This window comes from Siniperca chuatsi, linkage group LG11, assembly GCF_020085105.1.
Source record: "Siniperca chuatsi isolate FFG_IHB_CAS linkage group LG11, ASM2008510v1, whole genome shotgun sequence".
NCBI classification, from domain to species: domain Eukaryota; kingdom Metazoa; phylum Chordata; class Actinopteri; order Centrarchiformes; family Sinipercidae; genus Siniperca; species Siniperca chuatsi.
In genome coordinates, this window is record NC_058052.1 from 23493699 (window position 1) to 23519790 (window position 26092).

General features: G+C 39.7%; 2 long non-coding RNA genes across 3 annotated transcripts in view; both read right to left on the reverse strand.

The window, feature by feature from the left end:
* The window catches only part of LOC122884150, a 121662-nt gene that overhangs the window by 81365 nt on the left and 14205 nt on the right, over nt 1-26092 (reverse strand). The gene's annotated exons all lie outside the window — the stretch shown is intronic.
* On the reverse strand, nt 11700-16029 carry LOC122884152. The gene is made up of 2 exons (XR_006379825.1): nt 15654-16029; nt 11700-15157 (listed from the first exon to the last, which is right to left on the reverse strand). It is a non-coding gene; the product is annotated as an uncharacterized LOC122884152 (long non-coding RNA).

Sequence of the window (26092 nt, forward strand, 5' to 3'; positions counted from 1 at the left end):
TTGCAAATACATCTACACCTATACCTGATTTTGTTTTTAAGAATAGATTAAATAGTAGTAATGCAGATGGGTTAGAAGTATTATAAGTTCTCATGGAATCTATGTTAGTTTGATTGGTTTAATAAACCCGTGCAAATATTTTAAACAATTAAAAAATGATAGATGTACAGCTCAAGAAAACGTTGTACATTGGCAGCTCTAAATGGCAGTAAAATGTAGCTTTGATTCCTCACCTCCTCTGGGCCAAGAAATGACCATACCCGACACTAGGGGTGATGTACCGGTATTAAAAATGAAATACTGATATCATGTTAATAATACACATATGATAATATATTGTGTAAATAATCCAGCGCCTCTTAAATCATTTCTGTTTCTTTACTTTCTCATTTGTACATGCAGTCATATCATGCACACTAATTGCAAAGTGGGACATACTGGCAACATGTCTGCATTTCCATGCATGTACACCCCCACAGGCCGCCTGCCCCTCCCTCCTTCCTCTTTCCTGATGTGTTTTTCATGTTAACACTTCACAGTGCCTTAGGTACATTGTGCGGCTTCCCGCCATACACAGCCCCACCAAGCCCATTTGGAATGTTTTTATGGGATAACATCGTTTTTATTTTTCAATTAAATTTTTATACTTTTGTGTTTTCTTCTTTTAAGGGTTGCTATTTTTCCTCATCCAGTTTCCTTATGTGCTGTTTTCTCCTCTTTGTTCTCTATGTCTTGAAAAAAAATGCTGGTTGCTAGCTCTGTTTTGGTCCCAAACTGAAACCCTTGGTTTAACTGCCAAAAGAAGATGAGAGTGAAAGAAGGAATCAATACAACATTTAATTTGTATTGATTGACTACTTTTTTACTGTGAAAAGTACAAATTCTATTATACATTTTACAGCAATAATACTATTCTAATACTAATCTAATGCCAGAGTTTGAAGCATTGTTATGGGCGTAACTGTCCTTGTTATGCAAAATAAATCATTTCTTCATTTTGCACTAAAATTGTGGTAGCTGTGTTTCACCAGTTATCACAGGAGGACGTACAAGTACAATTTTGAGATACTGTTACATCTAATCAGAGAAAATATAGCAATCAACTACATTTTAAATATGGTTTAACTACTTTTATCTGAAGCTGAGGTTACTTAGTTTTTTTTTAATGATAAGCTCTTAAAATATGATACACTGCTGTAGTTTAAACAACCCAACAAGTCTTTGGTGGTTAATAATGGTTCTGTTAAAACTATGTATGCAGTATGCACAGTATATAAATGTGGATGTACTTTGAGATAGAATCACCTGGACAACCTGGAAAAACTGCTTGTACATAAAGGTACACTACCGCGATTGGTTCCATATGACACCTCCAGATCCCAAAATTTCCTCTCAGCTCACTGATGTTAGAAATCATTTAAGTTCACACTTGAGCTTCAAAACATCAACAGTGAGCTGGGAGATAACTTATCACATTCATAATTTATCAATAATTTAACACTTTCTTCACTACAAAGAAGGATCTCTTTGACACTTGAGTGCCTTTTACTGCCAGTACTTTCTTCCTTCATTTTTAGTTCAAATTGGAGTTCAGCATGTTTTTTCATTGTGGTACTGCTACATTTGTTTGAGTATTTCAATACATTTTCCACCACTGACTGAAATATTGAATCATTGATTTATTTTGATCTATTGTTTTTCAGTGCCATAAACAATAGCTGCCCAGCCCAAACACAGAACACATTCATGAATCATGATGTAATTATTCCTACAAGTGCATTACTATTCTCCCCAACCTCTATAGAGTAAAATTTCACATTAATACAACACGTATTTATCAAGTATTACATTAGCAGAAGTAGAAGTTAAAGAAGAAGAACTTAAATTAATAGTGAGAAAACTATTCTGGACTGTGTGTGTTAAAGATTGACCCTGTTGCCTTTTCAGGTGTATGTAATGTGTGTGTGTGTGTGTGTGTGTGTGTGTGTGTGTGTGTGTCTGTGCAGCTCCAGGGGAAAGTAGGTGAGACCACAGTCCTCCTGGGCAAGACCTATACACCCTTCCCTCCCATCACTGCAGGCGGGGGACCTGGTTAACCAAGTTCATATGTGCAACATCTACAGTTACCACCACACAATAAAATTGTGTCACTATACTTGCAGTTTAAAGCGTCACGATGGAGAAACTGATAAGATTCAATAAGGCCTTGGTTTCAGTAAGAGATTTTTAGCCATGCTAGCCACGTGACTCTAGTGATGGCAATGTCAGTCCATCCGTCCATCACTTTGGTCAGACTGAAATATCTCAACAATTAGACAGTTGAAATTTTGTACAGACATTCATGGTCCCTAAAGGATGAAGCCTGCTGATCATCTGACTTTTCCTCTAGCGCCACCATGAGGTTGACTTTTTTTTTGTGAAACGTCTCACCAAGTGAAGATAGATTGCGATGACATTTGGCACAGGAATCCATGGTGCCCAGAGGATGAATTGTAATGACTTTCGTGAACCCCTGACTTTTCATCTAGCACCACCAGTAGGTCAAAGTTATCACTTATCCAGTGAAATGTTTCACTATCTACTGGATGGATTGACACAAAAGTTTGTACAGACATTTATGTTTCCCAGACGATGAATCCTACTGACTTTGGTGATCTCCTGACCTTTCCTCTAGCGCCACCATGAGCTTGACATTTGTGGTTTTTAGTGACAACTGTGAATGAATTCAGTCGGGTACAGAGATTCATGTTCCCCTCAGGAGAATTGTAAGAACTTTGATTATCCTGAAATTCTTGAAATACCAGCAAAACCAAAGAAATTCTCATTAGCCTCAGCTGTGCTTTGTGTTTCGTGCTAATTGGGAAAGTGTTAGGATGTTACCACGCTAAACTAAGATCGATAACGCGGTAAACGTTATACCTGCTAAAACGGCAGCATGTTAGCTTTGTCATTTTGAGTATGTTAGCATGCTGTTTGCATTTAGCACAAAGCACCACTATGTCTACGTATAGCATCACAGAGCAGCTAGCATGGCTGCAAGAGTCTTGTTTCATCTTTGATCAGTCCCAGACCCCAGCACAATCATAAATGTGTTGGTGATTGATGCTCCCCAATCACAATAATAAAGACACTGTTTACTGTTTGCACACAGAAAGTGTTTTATGTTTCCTGCAGCAGCAACAGTGGTTTCTTTCAAGCAGTTATTATAAACACTGATAGCCACTATAGCTGAATAGATTAAAGATGCAGACTCAAACTTTCTCTAAATCCAGGAAAGGGAACATCATAGAACAGTCCACAGTGACAACAAACATGGAGACAAAATAAAAAGCACATGAATCACAAACATACTTCACAAATTATCACCTCGCCTAACTCTATAAGCAACAATCAATCAATCAAACATGACTGGCTGAGGGCAGGCAGGATCAACCCCTGTCATCTCTTTCCCTCTCATCACCTCACACCAATCTGAATCTTGATTTGAATGGTTCGACTGATGAGGAGAACCAAAAGCTTTGAAGCATCTGTCTGGCCTGGCTCCTTTACGCCACACAGCCAAAGTAATGCCATATCACATTTGACACCCCAAAGCCTGAGAAATTGATCCCCCAGTATGGCCATTGATCGGGTTGGGGCTTGAACACGCACTCGGGACGAGCATGGAGGGAAGGGTCAGGAGCAAGATGTGTGCCTGGCTCAGTTCTTTTGTTACGGGAATCGATGATCTCCCACCATGGGGGAGATTAGCCCAGTCAGGTCATGCAGAGCGCAGCATGAACTTCTGTTACGTGTTTGTATATGTGTCTGTCCCCAATATTTTATTCTTTGTCTTTTATGTTAATCTAACTTATTTGTGTGTGTTCTTGCTTTGCAGTTCTTATGAGAGCAAAAATTAGACCTTTAGAGTGAGAGCAACATTGTAAAAATTTTCCTTGTACAGGTCTTGTTGTATGACCACGTCGGGAGTCAATTGTGTTTATACCATAGGCTGTATCTATAGATGGACGACACGTCTCCACTTCCTCCCCATAGACTGTAATGAAGCCAAAATATCTCAGATATGGGAGCAGCCATCTTGGGCTTTTGACGTCGCAGTAGTGATCGGAGTTGGAACCGCAGTATCGAGGCCCCGCCCATACACCCGGCCGATTCAATTGCAGGCAGAGCTCGGTTGGCGGGGGTGGGGTTTATGACCTATACTGCAGCCAGTCACCACGAGGCGATCGAGATGTTTCGTGTTTTGGCTTCACTTTAGGGAGCTGTCATGTCGTCCATCTTTATATACAGTCTATGGTTTATACCTGTTCCGAAAGGCTACACTTGAAGGAAGAGTGAAAAGCCGTCCGTAGTAGAGAGGGGAGACATGCAATATTGTTTAAATACACAATGACAGAAATTGTGTAAAGAATGACAGAAAGAGAGCTTGAGAGAGAAGTTCAAATCCTGGCTCCTTTCTCGCCTCCAAACAGCTGGCCAATCACGCAACAAGTCCTCCAACACATACGACCACATAGGTTGTTTTTTCCTACCCTCTAATACGACCCACAGGAGCATTTCCTAAATTAGCACCCCTACCGGTGGCAGCTGAGCGCGGGCTGTAAGGAGAGGACGGGCTGCAAGCAGACGTAACGTAAATCACGTGACATAAGTGGTTAGGCAAAAAAACTACGTGGTTAGGCTTAGGAAAAGATCATGGTTTGGGTTAAAATACGTACGTTACGTAAATTACGCAACTAATGTAAGTTACGTAAGTCACGTATGTAATGTTATGTAACTTAAAAATTTGAAATAAGTTAACGTTTGGTTTCACACGGGACACAAACCCCATTCTCCTGGGTGAAAGTCCTTTATTTGTTTGTGCCATCCATCCACCGCACCACTTCCATAAGTGGACTTTTTAGCTATTTATACTACGTCACCTGACTTCCTGGTTTGCTCCTGTCATAATTACCACGACCACTAGAGGTCGCATCCAGTTCTGATGGAGTATACTGGCGCCTTAATGGTTGAAGTAAAAGTGTGCATGCATTTGTTTGTGTGACCTTTTCTTGAAGAGGTATGCATCCCTGAGACAGTGATTGGCTTTGCTGGAAGGTGAGACTATTAGCAGACACACACACTCACATTCCCTGAGGACAAATAAAAATCTCTGTACCATTTAACTACAAGTTCATACACTGACACGTAACAGTACAGGCACTGTTTCGCAGGTAAATGAGCGTGATAAAGCATGCTGTCTAATAATGTGCATGCATCTCTGAAACACACAGTCTAGTCTTTCCAAAAATAAGATCCTAAGCAGGATCCAAAAGAAAAAGAATGAAAAGCAGAAGGAATACAAGAGAACAGAGAGCAGAGGAGGTGAGAGTTGAAGGCTTTGGGCAGGGCCAAAGCAGGCCACAAACAGACCAGTGCTAAAGGGCCCAGGACAAGTGTTGCCATGTCCCCCTGAAACCACCGAGGCCACTGGGTAATGAATAAACAAACACCCCCTCCAACCATGTAGCCTCTTCCTCTGCCTGCTCTCCAAGTCTGGCAGCTAACACACACACACACACATGCATATGCATGCACATTCAGAAACTGGCACATTCAAATAAACAATGCACACAAATGCATACATGCATGATTGCCATCGGCCTGACAGCTCAAATACAGACTCACAAACATGCAGGTTTTGTGCAGCAGAGTCTCTGCAATTGTGTGTGTGCCTGTAGATGTAAAGAACACCACCTGTGCTGGTGGCGTTCTTTACATCCAGCTGTCCGTGTGCCTGAGCATATTCCCTGCTTTGCCTACTTCATACTGTTGAACAGTATGCATTTTATTTGCCCACCCATATTTATCCAAGGCTGTGTGGAGACATTTGGCTGGCTAAGCCAAAGCCGGGCAGCCTCAGTACATTCCCACAATCATGCCATGTATAACCCAACTGAGAAATCACCCACATGCCAACGTACAGGCATGCGGCAACGCCATGTCAGAGCTTAAGAAAACAAGAGACAAGAAGCTGCGAGACTCACAGAGATGGTGCCTCGGCTCCACATCTCCTGGCCTGACAGTCAGTGAAAATATTTTCAATTATTCAACTTGGCGGATTGAGAAGCCAAAGACAGAGCAAAGGCCTTTTAACATATAACTTGTTGTGACAACGCTAAACGACCCTCACCACTGCCTGATGAAATATAGATATTTTGTTTTGTTTCCAAAAGGATTAATTTGTCATTGCCAAGTTGCTGCTTTGGCGAAGGCAGAGATCGGCTCCTGTTAAATGGCAAGAGGCAAGTGAGAACAAGGAGGTTGAGGAGAGTTGGTGAGTGAGAGGTAGCAAATCTCTAGATATAATCTGATGAAACAGGAAACATGGAAGGAAGGCAATAAACATACAAAAACACACACTGTGCATTTGGGTTTGATTGATGTGGGTTTTTACAGGATAGGTTCAAAAATGTTCAAGTCTGTCTTATTCATTGCTGCTGTAATCATTCCTAATGTTCATACTGGCCATTAAAAGATTCCATCCTAATGCACTAACGTAATGATGGGGGACAAAATCCAGTAGTCAATTTGTATGTATTTAGTACAAAATTCTCTTTTTGTTACTATTCCTCTACTGCAGCTCAGGGAAACAGTCCAGGAAAACACAAGGAGTGAATTTTAAGACCTATATCAATATTTTTGCAGTGAAGTTTTGTATTGATTCTATTGGCCTTTTTGACACCAACATTTTCATGCCCTGTAAAATGTAATTAAAAAGGATAAAGTTTTGCACTGAGATTTATCCAATTTTGGTGATGAGTAGCCTCCAAAATGCCATTTATACCAGGCAGGGTGATGACTCTTAAAGTCAGGGTGAACCAAGTTTCATTACATGTTTTTTTAAACTGCCAATTGTGAGGGTACTTAGTAAAATCAGATCCTCGCATCCATCATAACAACAACAGTAACTGGCCTTTTATTAAATAGTCAATCAATGTAACTGTACGGTCAATGCCAGGGTCAGAAATTAAGGGGTCTTGACCAAAACATTTACTTGAAAGGTCACAAAAATGCCTGCCTAAATATCAGGGGATTTGACGTGAACTAAACCTGAACTAAACACTTTGGGATTTGCCTACATGCCATTGAGCATGTAAAATAAACCGTAATGCCCCATGTTTCCTCACCCTATAAGAGTTATTGTAGTCTATTCCCAGGGAATGTGTTTTGATGAAAGAATTAGTAGTTTTTAAGTCAGAAACAGAATCAGAAATACTTTATTGATCCCCGAGGGGAAACTCTTTTGTTACAGCTGCTCACCATCACGTCAGTGTACACAGGAATAGAAGTTCTAAGCAAATCAAAATATAATACACTATAATACAGGTAAGATAAATTAAGTACAAAGTGGATATAAGTATAAAATTCAAATAAGTGTAAAGTACAAAGCAAGAAACCAAGAGATTACACAGCCTGAAGCAATGGGGAATTTCATCAGCCAGCAGTAAAAGAGAATGCAGACTAACTCAAACCACTAAAACAGAAACGCTTATATTTCAATACAATTCCCCTGAAAAGATAAAACAAACGCCCCTAGAAATAACACCAGTCCCCCAAAAGTTAATTTCTTTCCCTTGTATACACACACGTATATATACCTACATCCCCTCTTACCACACATACACACTTATTGCTTTCCATCAGACAGAAGATTACATGGCAACCTTGACCTGTCTGCCCATCGTAAATTACCACACAGCCTCTGCTGGCACCTCATTCTGGTGTGTCATCAGCTTGCGCCCACAACCACCATTACACTACATCAGAGCCTTAGTGAGTCCATTGTATGTATTACACCATGTTTTGAAATGTAAGTGAGCTCCTGTTGTATTTGCAGCTGGGGTATAGTTCTGTACTTAGTGACTTATGTTAAAGCTGCCCGGGGCGATTCTGCATATGCACAGGATGAAATGGCAGCAAGTGATGCCTGATTTTATTAAAAAAAATAATAAAACTGTAACTTTATTCAACAGAAATCCTATTACATGATCTAAATTAACTGCAGACAACAGAAATGTTAAAAAGAGGAACAGGATTTAAAGCCTGTGTGTCCAGATTTTGCTAAATCTAGTGCTCGTATGCTGCTGTTTATAAGTTTCCTCTAGTTTGTTTGAGTTTGATTTGTAACTTTCAATAAATCACAGCCACCATGTCTTCATTGTAACTGATGTCACCTTAAAAAAATGCTGTATGTGTTTGGGAGTGTGGCAAGTAAAAATAAAGCATGCTGCTGGTTTTCAACAGTTACTTGTTCATACAGTACTGGGATAGTCAGCAAGATGGAAAACAACAGTTTCCAGGTCATGAAGGAAAGGAGGAGATAATGAGAAAATAAGAGTCTAATGGGAGCTCCACTTTATGATTTAGCCTGATAAGACTGGTGCATCTTTGCAACAATAAATTGTAACCCCAAGCAGCTTTAATTGAACTTGGCAATTAAAGTGATTCAGATGCTGATCATTAGACCTGAGTACCAGCTACACTCACTCATTCTCAAACATAAAGGGCTTGCAGGTACAGTTACAAAGCATATAAGTACTCACAATACAAACGAAATGCTGAGCTTGATGCCAAAGACAAAACAATTAGGCTAACGTGAAAAATACAACTCCATGCTACATTGACGCTCTTTGATGGGTTTATTCATCAATGTTTTGACCTCTGCTGGCCTTCATTAGGTCTGCACCAAGCACCAACAGATAACGTTCAACATGCATTTCATCAATGTAAGAATAGCTGTCATTGCAATTACCTGTCAAGTAAACAAAGTAGAGGGTCACATTTTCATAAGAAAGTCATGAATTAAATGTTAACCTTGAATGATTACAGAAGACTACAGTAGTACGTGTGTGTGCGTGTCTGTCTGTATTCAGTACATGCATGTGTGTCTCTCTCTGTCCTACACTTTATATGGATGCAAATTAGTATCTGACTGTTTATATGGATGTATACAGACATAGAAAAGTGTGTGTGTGTGTGTGTGTGAGAGATATCAACGTGTGTTCTCTCTGCTCTCCATGCTGCTCTGCTCCCACAGTGCCCCTGGGACCCATCTGCCTCCCTGTTATTAATTCATCAGGCTTAACCATGCAGCGCTTTATGACTCTGTTTGGACTGACGAACTATCACACACCTCTATCTCTCGCTCACTCTTTCTCAGGAACACAGTATTGAAAAACAATATCTGTCACTGGATGCTGAACCTACACTTGCAGCTTGATATGCCTATTGTATTGTCTGTTATATGTCTTGCCTCTTGGCCTGCAGTTCTGTTGTCCCTATACGAATAGTCAATATAGCGTATATGAGCGTAGATTGTGCTCTGTCTCTGCATCGCTGCCACCGAGAGAAATTTCTGCACAATTGCTGTTCTTGGGTGGTTCCTGAACCAATTTTCCATCTTGTATCAATATTACAGTGTCAAAACGTATCTTAAAGCTGCCTGGTAATTCCGCAAGTACTCTCAAAATCACTAAATCCCTCAAAAATGATTAAGCTGAATAAAAACCAACAAAATGGAATATCTTATTACACTTTAGAGGCCCTCAGAGGGCCAAAAATAATTTCTCAGAAGGCCACAAACCTTCTTTGGGCAACCCTGAACTACAAGATTGAATTCTTTTTACTACGACTTTGTCTGTGTAGCTAATTCCCATCATGGAAACTATTTTGGCTGAAAACACAGCTGATTGTGACCATGTTCAAAATAAACCCTTTCAAAGAAATAAATCTAAACTTTGCATTGAAAGATAATCTAAGAATCAATCAATGCCGTTCACGTGAATATGTCTTGATTGCCATGTCTAAACCTATTCCCATCAAAGACAGAGAGAAGAGATCTGAGATTGCGGAACATCAAAAGAGTTTATCTAGCTAGTATTATGTGGCTGTAAATAGCTGCAGCAAAGACACGAGACACACTCACTGAGCACTGAGAAAGTAGAAGTGGAGAGGGAGGAAGTAAGGAAAGAAAGAAAATAATTAAAGAATGGAAAGTCCTGGCTACCTCAGGAGCTTAAAAACAGACAATGCATTCCTTAAAAAGATACAAAAATCAACAAACAAAATAACCGCTTTTTCTTTTTTTTTTTTTTTTTTTTTTTTACAATTAATAGTAAAAATGTATCTTTTGTTTTTGGTGGTACAAGAGTTTTGCATCTTTGCCGCAAACCAAGTCTGATCTTCTGGTTTCTCTGAGTTAGAAGTTAATATAAGTTGTGACCAGTATCACAATCTATCTGGCTTTCTCATCTTTTCTCTCTCCCTCCACTGTCGACTAACAAATAACATCTAACAGGCCATAAGAACCATCTTCTGAAATAAAAAAAACTGGACTGAACTAATCTACTGTGAACAACACAGACCAGACCAGGTTGTGTCAATTCTCTCCATTCCATAGAACTACAATAATTTGTTTTATTTTGCAGAATTAATGTAACTTACAGGTCTGATATTATGCTCACTTATTGACCTATTTGGAAAATACTGCCTTCATTTATAGTTGGTGAGGAATCTTAATTTCACAAATAAAAAAGTTGGCATACATGGTAGGGTGACTTTCCCCTCCACTCTGTCCCTCAGAGGCTAACACTAAACTTGAGGACATCCAGGGGGAGTTCTTGTTGGCCCACTAGTGGCTTACTACTGGGGTGATACTGCCCCCCAGTGGACATAATGTGAATACAATTCTCTGCAATGGAGAGTGAAAGACAATCAGCATCATAGCATGCATAAGTTAAGAGAGTATTCAATCTCATGTTACAAGTTGTGTGATCAGAGGAGTGTGGTGTGCTAACCATGGAGCAGGTTCCGTGTCTTGCTCAAGGACGCTTCAGCATCAAGTAGCCAGCTGGGTGTTTCCAAAGGAGACCCGAGACCATGTCCTCATCATGAAGCTAAAATGTAAAGTCCACTGAGCCTGAATTATCGTTCCACAATATGTGCAGGTCACAGAGTTTGTCGAACACATATTTTGGCTGGATGTACTGAACCTAAGCATTCATCAGTTCAGGTTATAGGTGAAAATGCAGGAATTACCTGTTTCCTATTCAGTTTTGTTTGCATGTAAACACACAAGCACAAACACTCATATACAAACACACTTTGTCAGAGGGAACACGGAATTGGTCACACTGGATATCCCTAATGCAGCAAATTACAAATATTGAAAGAAATACACTGTATTTCAGCAACCCACTTGCACACACACATACACGCACCTCATTAAAAAATGCCCATGATACTGTAAGTTATTCTCTTATACATGTGTTGGCAGTACTCTTGTTTGATTCATGGAGCTCTAACATATTTCCCGCCTTAGAGCCTCTACGGAACTAAACAAATGACAATGTTTGAAAATGGCCCTGACAACGTGATTACAGATATGACAGTATGCCAGTTGTCACTTCAAGGGAAAGTCTGGAAAAAAAGAGAAATGGGAATGCCAGAGAGAGACTGAAAGTCATCGGAAAAAAATGTTGAGAATGACATTCTCCATGGGGCAAAGGAGTGAGAATAGTTGACAAGAGATAGAGAACAGTGATATGACATGCTTTAAATTGAAGTGCAAGAGTGGGAGAAGATAAAGGATGAGAAGAGTAACAAGAGAGGTATAAATGGTATAATTAACTGGCTAAAATACAAGCGTACAACAAAGGCAAAGAGAGACATGGGGATTTTATTCATTCTTTGCCACAGAGACACAGTTGGACGACGAGATGACGAGGGGCAGGAAGGAAGAAGAGTAATGAGGGTAAGTGCAGGAGAAATCTCATTCAGAAGCACCATGACAGTAAATCACAATGCAGAGCCACTCCCTGATGTGTGAAAGAAAACCTTTATGTCTTATCAATGAGAACACAAACTGTGTGATGCACCACTACTACTGCTACTACTACTCTACCTGAGCACACATTTTACACCACAGATGTTTTAAATGCATCTGAACAGTAGAAGAAAAGAAATGTTTGGAAGACCCAGCATTTGTAGGGGTTTAATGTCAGTTTTCCAGTCTTTTGCCTCTGGTACCTCTCAAGACACTGGTGAAAAAACAGATGTTGGGACAGGAAATGTAACCTGGAATATGGCACATGGCTCCTGGTGGAGACAAAATGTTATGGCAACTGTTTTAGGAATATCAACCTGAGCTGTTACGGCAGAGCAAGCAAATCTCTCAAAATATCTACTAGACATTAGACTTCCTCTAATTCGGTGCATTTCAGTTCAATTCAGCTCAGCAGAGTTACACAGCATTAACATGATATTCTGTTAGGTGGAGGCGGTGACAGGGGTGGACAGAGTACTAGAATATCCTACACAAATGTTTGATTTAAATATTACTCAAGTGCACGTAAGATTACATGTGATGACAACTTCTCGAGTAAAAAAGCAGCATTTCTGAAGACACCATAAATAATGTAATTACATATTGTCACTGTGAGAGGGCCAATTTGGCATCTTGACTGTAACTTGTATATTATCATTTATTTAATTCATCCCTTCTATTAATAGCTCAATTCAGTGATGCTCTCTAAAGCAGTGGCCATGTTTGGTTTAGCTTTCTCACAAACTTGTATTCAAAATCCCCCTGATTAGACTAGATTAGACTATTAGATTAGATTAGTAACCTTTTTTCTTTTGCAAAAAAGTTGAGTGCAACACTTTCTTTCAAAATCTACATGATTAATTCTCTCCACATTAAACTATTAAACTTCTTTTGGCTTCAAACATGCAGGCATTTCAAACTGACTTCCGCAATTAAACCCAAATTCAGCTTCAGTGTCAAGAAGGACGTCTGTGTAGCTGCCTGCATGTAAACAATTAATATAAACACAGTAAAAACAATACATAGTAAATTAAAAAGCAATTAGCTGACCATATAATTAGAACCCCTTCCTTGGATTAAAGAAAAAACTATTTCACTTTCTGGGCCTTCCTTCAAGTCTTCAAGTATATTAAATAGTATATTATAATATATAAATATTGTTACACACAACTCAGCTTTCTCATACATTTGTTAGATTTTTTAGATATTTGTTAACACTGAGAGACCTCATTATTCCTCAGAACCTTGTAATGTAATCTAAGTATCAAAAAGTACACAAGGACCTTAACAGTCATGAACCAGATTGACATTATTTCAGATATAACACTGAGGCAGATGCATAAAGAATCTACTGACACATTGTAGTACAAAGATGAAAAAGGTACTTCGAAACACAGGTGGCTTAAGGAAGTGTTCAAACATGTTCTCGTTTTCCAAGAAACAAACATCTTTTAGCTCCTCGGGTAAACTGATGCTATCTCTCCATTTTCTGCCCCAAGCAACCTCACTTAGTGCCTTTCCCTCCAGGGAGCTTTTTCTTGGCAAACAGGGCTGTTTATTTTACTAAAACGGGCCCTCACTTCAGCTGGTTTGTCTAATTAAAATGCTGCAAAAGCGTCAATGAGTAGGTATTTTATTTAACAGCTAATTGTGCTGACGCCAGGGACTGGGATATTTTATGCATACACTTTGCAGGATCTTGGGGAAAGAACACAATTGTATACACACACGCACGCACACACACACACACACACATATATATACAAACGAACACAGAGGAGATCAGTTTCGTGCTCATTGGTGGGATGAATTTTAAACAGTCAGGAGTATCGAGTTAATCAGTGAGAATTCTGTGGGGGAATATCAGGTTGCCTTTTAACAGGGGAGGATGCATGTATGATTAACGCACCGCTCCCCATTGGACTGAAATGAATAATTGTCTTGTTTACCAACAGGTGTTTTTAATCTAGACACAGGAATTAACAATCCTTGTTTGTAAGTGCGCTCAGGGGTTGTCATGTTTGAGATGTAATGACTTGCCGTTTTTCTTGTCAACAGCTCATGCCATCCTAATTGAGTGTTTCAAGTCGATGAGTTTAAAAAGGTCAAGGTGTATCTACAAAAAATGCTTTGTAAGCGTTGCTTCTGGTGGACATTCCCACCCTTAGTGTTAATTAGGATGTTCACTATGAATTTGTGTCAATAAATTTTAATACAGCCCTACTAAAGTTGGTAAACTGTTCACACTCAAATAGTTACACACAGTCACATCTGCAAGTGCAACCACAGACTGATAGGAGGTTAGCGAGGATTCATAGGGGGCTGCGTTGGTGAGGGTGTGTTGTTTTAAAGTAGACAATGAAATACGACCCAGAAGTCCAGTTGGAGTAACAGATTTGTGCGTTTAAAGACTTATCGCCCAAAACACTGCACAACGGTTTGTAATACTCAGATAGGATTTTACAACTGGAAAGTTATCATAGCGGCAACTATTTTATCTTTCGTCGCGATAATCATGAGGTAAAAAGCAGAAATACGGCATTCACATTAAAAAGTCATCTACCAGGAATGTGTGCTGCATGTATTTGATTGGCCAACGCAGTGCCTTGCTGGACAACCTCACATTACGTTGCAGCAAAACTTGAGCTTGTTTTCCTACAGATCCTCTCTTTTTACCAAGGGTTTCTGTTATCCGGTAACCGTTTTTTTTTACCGGCAAAATCTGTTGAAGTCTGACATATTTAAATCTCCCTGGACGGCGAAGAGAGATGCCATCGCTGTGATGACAATGCTCTGCGGTTATGGAGGCTTGAATTTCTTAACGGCCTGCAAAGTCCTTATCAGGGATTTCAGCGACATCTATCCCGAGTGGGCCAAACTGGATCATATTTTATGGATAAAATCTTTTCTGGTTTTCCCTCTGAGTCCTCCGGCTGCTCTGCCTTGACTCTCGGGGATTTACAGAGTTTCCTGATGGACAGAAAGCTTTACTTGTTGCTAAAGTAAGTTCATCTCTAACTGCTACTAACTGCTGTCAGCTAGTTAGCTCAGTTAGCAGCACGGAGCACCGGAGGAGTGTTGGTGTTTAAACCGCGAGCACAGGAGCTTTGGACCACCGAAGGAGGAGGTTTTCAGGACCGGGGCAAGGGGGAGCCAGCGGAGAATGCTGATGGGGAGCAGAGCCGGTGTCGTGCCAGAATCCGGGAGAGCAAGCAACATAACCGGGCTCAGCAGCCTCTACGGATATCATGGCAGAGGCGAAGAGACCGAAGATGACGTTGCTGGAGGAAGCTAAAAAGAGAAAAAAAGAGAGTGACAAAGACAATAACAGAGTAAATCTCGGACTGGATTTTAGTCATTGGTGAGAGCTTCACAAAATAAAAAGTTGCAAGACCGACGCCAAGCTGGCCTTCTTGCTGTTGGATCACTAAGTATTTGGTTGTCAACTCACTAGTTTTTGATCCTAAGTAATGTAATCATAACAAATGCACGTTTACAGCTGTCCAAATTTACTTGAATTGCACTCTTAAACTGTGGGGGGCCAAATCGCAAAAAATACCAACTCTTGCATAATGTTGCTTTATGCTCAATAAACACAGATTATATTTGACTGGAATTTTCCCCATTTGTCCGGGATATTGAAATCTTCCAGGACAAGTGGACCGGCACCAAAGTTTTTCAAACGGAAAACCTGTTTTTACCTCTTGTCTGTTTGCATGTCTTTCCACTGACTTTGTATCCAATCGTACCATCTCTAAACTTTGCTTTGCATTTAGTCTGAACACACCTTTAAGCCCCTTTCAGACCGGAACGAGACAACTGCAGCAGCTGGGCAGGTACAGTATAGTAAAGCTCTCCCCAGAACCACACAGTAGTTAGCACATCAGTCTGCTCTGTGTCAAAAATTTGACATGGCTAAACCTCAGAAGCAACAGAAAATGTGAAAGTCTATGTTCGTTCACAAGAGCTGCAACCATATCTCCCCACCTGTGCCTCGGCCTAGCTGTCTAACTTGTTGCTTCCACAGTTAGAAAGGCTCCTAAAATAAAAACAGCATCACAAGAATCGCAAAAATATTTAGGGCCGCAACTAATGAGTATTTTCATTATCGATTAATCTGTCCAAAAGCCAAAAATATTCAATATACAATCAGGAGATTCTTACACTGGATAAGGTGGAAGGATGAATCCATTGTTGATAGAAAAGATTGACAGAAAATTAATCGACTACTTTTATATATAAATATTTATTGCAGGGTTATTGTACTGAATAACATTGTAAGGTATTACTGTTCATGGTCCGTCCCTGTTGATTCCTTTTAGCAGACGTGATGCCAGTGGGAAATAAATTTATCACATTTAATTTTTTTTACTCCCTGTTCTTTGGATATTCTGTCATTCTGGCAACCAGACAAATACGGCAAATCACCTTACTTGAGTGTTACCAATAAAAAGCAGGATTGTTTTTCTCTAATGAGGTGTGAAAACACTTGGGTTGTGGTCTTCAATGGTTTAGGATGGTTTGGAGAAAGATGTGTGATTTTGGTCCAGTTATTGAAGCAGTAAGGAAAGGAGTGGGGGGGGTGTTACTCAGTGAGAGAAAGCCTAGCTTGTATTACCTTTTCACACGTCAGCCTGAAACTGACAGGTTGCTAAAGCAAAGGTATTTTAACATCCAATTTCAACAGTTTTGTGGCACAAACCTGCGAAACTAAGGGTGAAAATGAAAATGGAGAAAGAGAGAGAAAGAGGGGCCTAAACTTGGGAATGGATGGAGGCTCTTTTTTGTCATTTCTTTTATCCCGTAAAGGAGGAAAAAAATACCTGACACACACCAATACCTATAATCGGGTGAGCGTCTCCCTACTGTCATTTCTCACCTATACAGAAAAGGAAAAGTGGTGGATGGTATTGGTGCAAGAGATTTGCGATACATGATGGCAAGTCACAACACGAGAAAGACAGCACCAGAAAACCTTTTTGGAGCTGCATTTAGCTGATGTACCCTGATGTGAAACTGCCCAGCTTGGACAGAATACATCTTACAATGTTAATCCAGTCCTTTCAAGGAAAACAACAGCGTTGGTTGTTTGTTCAAACAACTTGTTTACATTCTGTGCCAAAGTAGGAAACAGTGTGACATTCAGAAAAAGGGTGTGGAGGTCAGACTTTTGGATGGACATGAAGGTGTTTGACTGCGAGACAAGAGGGTGGGGTTCAACGTTCAACACTGGTTTGCTTTAACCACAATCAAAATCTGTCAAATGACATGTCAGAGATGGTAGATGTCAAAATACCTATCTAGAGTCTTTAAGTCTAACAGTCAGCACTTGCCTCAAAACATTCAACAGCTTAAGATCTCTTCTGGTACACCCTACAGACAAGAACCCCACCCCCAAAGGAAATCTGGAGTAGTGTACGACAACACACACCTGTGGGGAACACTACATCAGAAGTCACTGGACTGCCGAAGAAAGATCAAGGAGGACATTCACATCTGACGCCAAAGTACATCAATAAGAGACAGGGGTGACTGTTGCTAGTTGGAGGATCATTTGGCTAGGTTGTGGACCACTAAAACCCGAATAACAGTCTATCTACTGTATGGGAGCATTACGGTTTCCCGGATAGTTATAGAGAAAATGAGCAACAAATCAGTATTGAATTGTTCTTGTTCAACTGAAGTCAGGTATGTCTATGGATACACTTAAAACATGTACTTTACGACGGCATCACCTGAATGTGTCGATTAGGGGAACAAGACAAAAACAGACTGGAAGTCGAGTCCTTCTCCCCAGAGCGTTCAGGCAGCCTCTCACTGCAGATTCAGACTGTGCCAAAGTATTAACTAATGCTATAGTTATTACTATATTGCTATAGTGTTTAACGCTGCAGATATCCAACCGTACTCGGTCGTAGCGAATACAGAATTTCAAAGTGCTTGAGCCCCGCTACAATGTGCCTTCATGTATGCATTTTAGTCAGTCCGTTGTGCCTGCCCTGTATAAACGACCTCAAGCTGCAGTTGTTCAGGAATTAACAGGTCAGTCTTACAATGGAGCATTACTGACATTTTTGTTATTTATTTTCATTATTATATGTCATGGATTTGAGTGCCTTAACTGTTACAGTAAGAATTATGGTCAATGAGCCCCTGTTGAATGTTTAGCTACATTTTTCAGTACATATGTAGCTGGAGATGGCAGTCCCGTAGCTTAGCATAAAAACAGGAAACAGGGGAAAAAAGCTAACCTGGCTCTGTCCAAAGGTAGCAAAATCCACCTATGAGCACCTCTAAAGCTCACTAGCCAAGAAATAGTCACCCATCGTAAAACTACGAATTGTCGTTTTTAAATTTCAGTTTGTGTACGTATTAAACAAACAAGATATAACCCCCCCCACACACACACACACACACACACACACACACACACACACACACACCACACACCACACACACACGAGAGTGGTATCAATCGTCTCATCTAACTCTCAGCAAGAATGAGTATTTCAGAAAATCTCAAACTACTTCTTTAATGAGAGCATCAATTGAGATTAATTTTACTGTACTTTTCATATCTCAGTACTCAGTAATTTACATTTCTATATCTACACAACCTTCTCTCTGCTATTTATAATAAAATAAATCATAGTATCCATACCAGACTGAAGCTAAACTTTGAGCTGTTCTTTAAAGCCCTCCTCCCCTCCAGTGAGCCTGGTAGGATCCCATCCTATTTAGAAAAGGGTTAGCCAGGATTAAAGGGTGTTTCTGCCGCTCTTATCTAGTGCTTGAGCACTTGATCACAGAGGCGTGCCCTAATCCGAACATCGATGTGGTTCCATCAACACGCTCTCCTGGAGCAACTCGCCAACAAAGGGGCTGTTGGGGCTTGTTTAGTTGGGGCCACACATCTCCCCACCCTCTCACACACAACATACACACAAACACAACACACAGATCCCTTTTTAAAGAACACTGTTTCTGCTGTTGCTCTCTTTGATAGTTGATGCCAAACGTCTAATCTCATAAACTTCTGCTTGTTCTCTGCTGACGGACTGAAGACTCAAGATCTGTGAAGCGTTGTGTGTGTGTATGTGTGCACATCTGCAGGTCTGTGTGGGTTTGTTTGGAAATCTAAGTGGGAGATTAAGTCAGGTTGGTTGATCACCAGTGGATTTGTTTACAGCAGGCTTTAGACAGAGATGATAAGCTGTTTATGTCAGATCTGTCATGAATAATTGGAAATGTTTGGGCCTTCTGATGTGTGTAACATGATAGCCTACATGTGATGGGGCTCTACATCTGTGTAGATAAGCAATCAGCAATTGTATATCATTTTTGAAAATTACTTTTAATACCATTTGCACCCTTAAAATTAACAGTACAGCAACATGCATCATCAACATCAATCAAATAATTAATTTCAATATCAGGCACCTAGAGTGTTAGTATTTGTTGTGATGCAAATATGACTAAAGACATATTTCAACCTTGTGGCTGATTCCAATTCAGCCTATTAACAAATGTGGGAAAGAAAATGAATTAACCCCCAGATCTCCAAAAGTGCTTGATTTAGGGCAATGGTTTGCAACTTGGGGTCAGAACTCGAGAGGATTATCAGGATAGGAAAGTAAAAAATATATATTTTTGCTACACCAACGGCTTTCTTCTAATTGTTGCTTTTTTTTCTTGTGAATTAGTGGACAATTTTACCTCTACAGGCCTCTAAAAATTATTCAAATAAAACAATCTGAGAAGGGAATCGTGTATTGGTTAAACTGGACACAACCCATTTAAAGTAGTGAACAACAACAAAACAATAAAATCCATGTTTCAGGTAAGATCAATTAATTGTGCTCTCGAATTTCATTAAAAAAATTGAGTATTGGTGTGTTTTTGTGTCTATCTCAGAGTACATATACACTAAGTATGTCTACGAACAAGGCAGAGATAGACAGACTGAGTATGTTCTACGAGAAAAAATGACCCTCTGCTTCCCTTGTGGGCCTGCTGGCTTTTTGACAGGACTGTATATCATACTCTTGGATGAGTTGTAATTGCAAGTGACTGTTCTGTGTTTCTCAGAAGTGGTGTGTGTGTGGTGGCGGTGGGGGGGGTCAGTGGTGTTTTTGTATAAATAAAATGAGAAGTGTTGCGCTTGCTCTGGATTCTTTAGGAAATTGCTGTCGCACACACACAGGGGCTGGAGCCGGGGCCTGGCGACGGAGACTGAGTCTGGCTCCCAGAACCATTACAACGCCTGCTGGAGCCACAGAGGCCAAGCTGTGTGCGAGAGTGACTGTGTATTTTGATAGTACTGCAAGCTTTTGGGGGCCAAGCTGGACATGAGTTGGATATGTAAGTGAGGGTGTAAATACTTGTGTTAGTATTGTATTTGCGCTTAAGAAGATTTAATGTTATTATAGCTGCATCTTTTGTCAGAACAACTGTATTTTGATTAGACAAGATGGGTTAATATTTAACATGGGGGTGTATGTACTGTACATGCATGTGTATATATATGTATGTAGGTCTTTTTCATGTCACATCACCAAGAAGGTCCTTGTTGAGAAGGTATACTTACAGCTATAAATCTCGGCAATGCGAACAGAAAGCTGGAGTCGCCATTCTGGAGAAAAACACAGACTAAACACTGATGACCCCAGTGCTGACCTTGCACACACGCACACACACACACACACACACACACACACACACACACACACACACACACACACACACACACACACCCTGCATCAGCATTGTCCCAATGTCCCAAGGTTTAAGCAACAATTTCTTGGGTAATGGTACAGCAAGAAGAGGGGGAAAACTGGTGCATACACAGAGCTATAGGGCTGCAACTAACACTTATTTTCAGTATCGATTAATCATTTGTTCAATAAAACGGGAGAAAATAGTAAAGAAAAAATGGCCATCACAATTTCCTGTAGCCTGAGGTGTCCAATGGTCCAAAACATTTTCCAAAAAGAGTACATTTACTTAACGTATTCATTTTGCTGTGAAACCGTCCACCTCTTCACAGCACATTCACGGATAAGAGATACAACCACTCTGTTTTGTAGGTTGTTGTGCTTCAGATGGGGTGTGAAATGACACAGGAAGGGACTGTTTAAATGCAGAAAAAGACCACTGCATATTATTACTTTTTGGTTTAGCTGATGAAGCAAGCCAGAGTGAGAGGTAAGCATATTATATTAAGCCGTTAGTAATTAAATTTTCAGGATATTCTGAGGTAAGCACCAAAAAATACACCATGTTGCCGTTGATTACTATTATTAAATTGTGAAAGTCCAAGTTTTATATTATGGGAAGTAGGGCTGCAATGATTATTTTCATTATCGGTTAATCAATTATTTTCTCAATTAATCAATTGTCTGCTCTATAAAATGTGTAAAATGGTGAAAAATGCACTTTACAATTCCCTAAAAACCAAGACGATGTCTTCAAATAGCACGTTTTATTCGATCAACAGTCTAAAACCCAAAAATTACCAATTTACTATCACTTAAGACTAAGAAGCCAATCCTCACATCTGAGTATTTGGGAATTTCTGGTATTTTTGCTTGAAAAATGTTTATTCATATAGAATTTTCTGTCAGTCGACGAATCAGCCAATCCTTTCAGCTCTAATAGGACGACTGATACAATACAACAATCTACTAGTATTTGTTGGAATGTTTCTTTATGTTTATTATATGTATCTATAGCTCTTAAAAGTATGCCATTTCCCAGGAAGTAAAAAAAAAACGTTCATTTTAAAAGTTAGTTAAATACGTTTTTAAAATGTCTTTTTTTTTCTTGAATCGACATAGTTCAAGCGAAGGGGCTTATGAGATGAAATGCGTTATTTGCAAAATCTGCAATTTAACAAAATTAGGAATTTTTCTTAATAGAAATACAAAGAACTCCATCATACTATCTTTATACTATCTGTGATTAGCATTTTATGTGAGTGTCTGTCTCCCTCTGCTGGAACAGACAGGCACAAAGTTGTGGTGATGCCAGGAAGCAAGGCAGCAGTTCAACCAGACTGGTAACCCACATCCCAGTGACTTCAATTTGCCCTCAAAACCCCACAAGAACTGTTAGATGGACCTTTGACCCGATACCACACACTGGGGCAACCTCATTTATCACCTGGATGTGGAGTGTTGTGATAGGGGGGTGGAGGGAGGAAGAGGGGCTTTGAGGGTGTAAGCACTCTTGAAGGGAAAGGAGGCTTTTATGTACATGTACAAAAGTTACAGACAGAGAGACGCTGTCTGCTTTGATTCTGATTGGCCGGGGGGGGTTGGGGGGTGCAGAGAGGTCAGGGAGTTAGGGCTGATGAATGTTTTGTGATACTCAGGAGAGGTCTCTATGAGGGGGGAGCGCAGTGTGGTGTGTTTTGAATTAGAGACAAATAGACCTCCTTAAAAACTTCTATGTATTTACTGTTGTGACTGGGGCTGCTCCTGAAATGAGCAGAGAAAATGATGTAAAGGATGTAGGAAGAGCCAAGCTTATAACCAAAAAGGTCTGTTATTTGAGTTAAGGACGCCAACAATTTTTATTTTATTTCTGTTTATTTTTGCCAATTGTTTGGAAGGCCCATTTTTCTATGCACTGCATCCATGTCACTGCCAACCTTGCATCACCCATGCACTGCGTTGCCAAAGATTTTGGCAGTAGCAGATATTTAAGTGAACCCGTCAACACAAGGGGAGGTAGTTTAAAGTGCAACAGGCTTGAATGTTTCAACCCACAGAGGTCAGAGCAGCATTGCTTTTTCTCAACACTAGATCTAATATGGAGTTTTTGAGGCACAACATAACAGCAAAATCTCAAGAAAACGCCAACAAATTTTGGTTGAATTACTTCTGAGTGAAAAAGACTACATACTGACATGAGTACACACAAACACGCCACACTCCCGTTTCACTTAAGTTTTCAAGGCTGTACTATTCACAGAGGCGCCAGATGCTACGCAAGGTTTGTAGTTATTTAATTTATCTTTATTTACCCTTTACAGATTGTTTCACACACCAGGACATAATAATGCTAACCTGTACAAAACACATATGAACGCAGCCACAGCAATTACACACAGCAAAAACACTATACTGAAGAGTGAAAAATGGGGGAGAAAGTGAGTACGACAGAGTGAGAGAGACGTTCTATCATATCTCACCTTCCACAGAAGTGACAGGCAAAGCGACAACTAATAGGCCTTTTTCACAAATTTTGACATGTCACAGTAGGAAATGCACAGGTCTAAATAATAAAATTAATGAAGGCTGAATTCCATTGTGCATGCTTGCTCACTGTCATGGCTTACTGTGAATAAAACAGTACCATTGTTAATATTGGTGGTAACACCTGTGCTAGACTGCTAGGCCTAGACTGACCTAAACCAACCAAGGTTACAATAGTTAGTGCAGAAGAGAATACAATCCTAATATTATTCTTAGAGCAACCACACCTTGGGTCTATGTTATAATAAAGACATAGAACCAAGTCAGTAATAAAAACCTTGATCAGTCTTATCTTATGTAGACTGTACACTTCATATATTTCAAAGCAGCCAAAGCAGTTACACAAGTCAGTAACACTGTACTGAAGAACACATTACTGGAGACAGAGAGAGCAATGATAGTCCAGTTTCCACATAGGTGACAGGCAAAAAAAACTTAATAATAACCAACACCAAACCAACAAATAGTTCATAAAAATGCAGTGCAATGAGAATAAACTTTTAACACAGTTGACTGTGTTATAATAAAGACCTACAACAAAGTCAGCCAATCTTGATAAAAAAAAAAAAACATACTGTGACCTACATAAGGTTGCAGCTAGCAATTATGTTCCTTATTGGTTTATCTGTTAATTAGTTGTACTATTCATTGATTCATCTTTAAGTCTATAAAATATTGAAAAACACCCATCACAATTTCCCAGAGCCCAAAGTTACAGTAGGCTATGTCTTCAATTTGCTTGTTTTGTCCCAACAAAAGGTCCAACAGCAGTAAGATATTCTATTTGTTGAAATTGTTGATGATTTACTTTCTGTTCATCAATTAATCGATTAGTTGTTTCAAATGTAAATATGGCCTTGTGAAGTGAACACTGCACTGTGACTAATTAAAAATACAACCATCTTACCTGAACTTAGTAACGTTACTCCATATGTAGACTTCAGCTGAAGCTAGTCTAGCTCACTTACAGCTAGCTAGCGTTAGCTCATTTAGCATTCAACCCTCCTAGCAAACTCAGTTAGCCGGCTAACTAGCTAGTTAGCCGGCTAACTGCCGGTTAGCTACCTCACTGAAGAATTAAATCTTAGCAAGCGCTGGATTAAACTCGGTTCTTTGTCTGGGAAATGGAAATCGGAAAATAAATCAGCAGCCTGTCACTTATTCTCCTGAATTTCTTTTAAATGGGACACTTGAAAAGATAACTTTAGTTAGGCTATATGATGAAAATCGCCCCCGAATCTTGAGTGCGAGCGATAGGCTAGCAGAAACATTTTGATCGTTAATGCATAAACCAAAATTCAAGCTCCTTCCTAAATTACCTCAAGTACTTGCAGGTATTACCACAGCCAAAATACACCAGTAAAAATGGGGAAGGGGAGAGACAATATTTAAGTGTACCCTATATTATAACCTGCCATTGAGCAATTTTTATTATAAACGGCTTGTTTGTATAATGCCTGTTTATACCTTCATACACCGTCAACGCCACAAATATACATTAACAAACATTAGACTCACTTTCTGTTAAAATGTCACGTTTCGTGTCTGAATGCTGTTGAAGAAACCATGACACAACATTTCTACCGATTATAAGGATGTGTAGGCGCGCGTGCACACAATGGGTCTGTCCCAATACTCACACTTGCGGTCTTGAGCACTTGGAACACACAAGTGTAGTAGTACACAAGTGTATCCCATGTCTGAAATATGCCAACACACAGTACACACTTGATACACACTTCTAATACGCTTCGAGGCAGTATTCAGAGCTATCCCACAATTCACCAGGGTCTACTGCACCACACCAGTCCAGTTATTGGTGGTAATGCGCCTGTACTGGTTTTAGGATCAATAATAATCAACAGACATGAAGAAGTTTAAGTTTGTGACGTGCTGAGTTGGGTGTAAATATTAATATTCATATTCAAACACAACAAAGTTATGGCAGAACCTCCACAGATGGTTATCTGGTAATATTCTTCTTCATGGGACTGATAAGATTAATATAGCATATCTGACAGTCATCGTATCGTTTTATCAAATACTTTGAGAAATATCCGTTCATATCCGTTCCATAAAACAGAAGCCATTATAAATAACATAACGCATAAAATAATGTCTCTTTTATGTATGTACAGTAAGTAGGCCCTTGCTTCTAGATAACTGATATAATGTCTTTATTAATTGTATTCCTCCTCTCAGCTCATGAATGTGCGTCATCTGACTGTAACTGCAATACAGTGTGCTTGATCTTATTCCGAGCTGGACTGAGCCATGTACAGTATTTGTATTTGGGTGAGTGACAGGATGTACTTATTAATGGGCACTTGGGCACTGTGGCAATTACCGGAAATACGTCACACTTTAATACTGCAAATACTGCAAGTGTGGGTATTGAACGGACCCAATATCAGCTTGGTCACCTGACCATGAATTCGTTTTTTAATGTCTGTAAAGTACTGTACTAATGGAGGTTGGAAATAGTTGGTGACAACACTTCTTAACAATTTATCTGCTTGTATTTACAGTATTTCCTCTAACACATTAGCCTGAGGGAGGGACTTGTGGGTATAAAAGGTCATCTGAAATGAAGAAGTCTGTTCTGTCTGGAGTTACAGAGAAATTAACATCCCATGGGAATTTATTTTCCACAACTTAAAGACTGAGATTTGATATTGTACATACTATATGCCACTTTTCATACATGGCCTATCTATATGCAACTCACCTAGAAGCAACCTTACCCTTTAACTTTGTTTATATTTTTGGCATTGTGTATATTTGGATTTTGGATATCTTGATATTTTATATTTGCACTCTTTCTTACTTTGTACTGCAGCTGCTGCACAACAGTTTCCCTCAGGATAAATAGAGTTATATCTTATCTCAATAATGATCCCCTCCAGACCTGTTTTAAGACATATAAACATTTTTGATAGCCTAATAATTTGTGTCCGATATGGTTTTT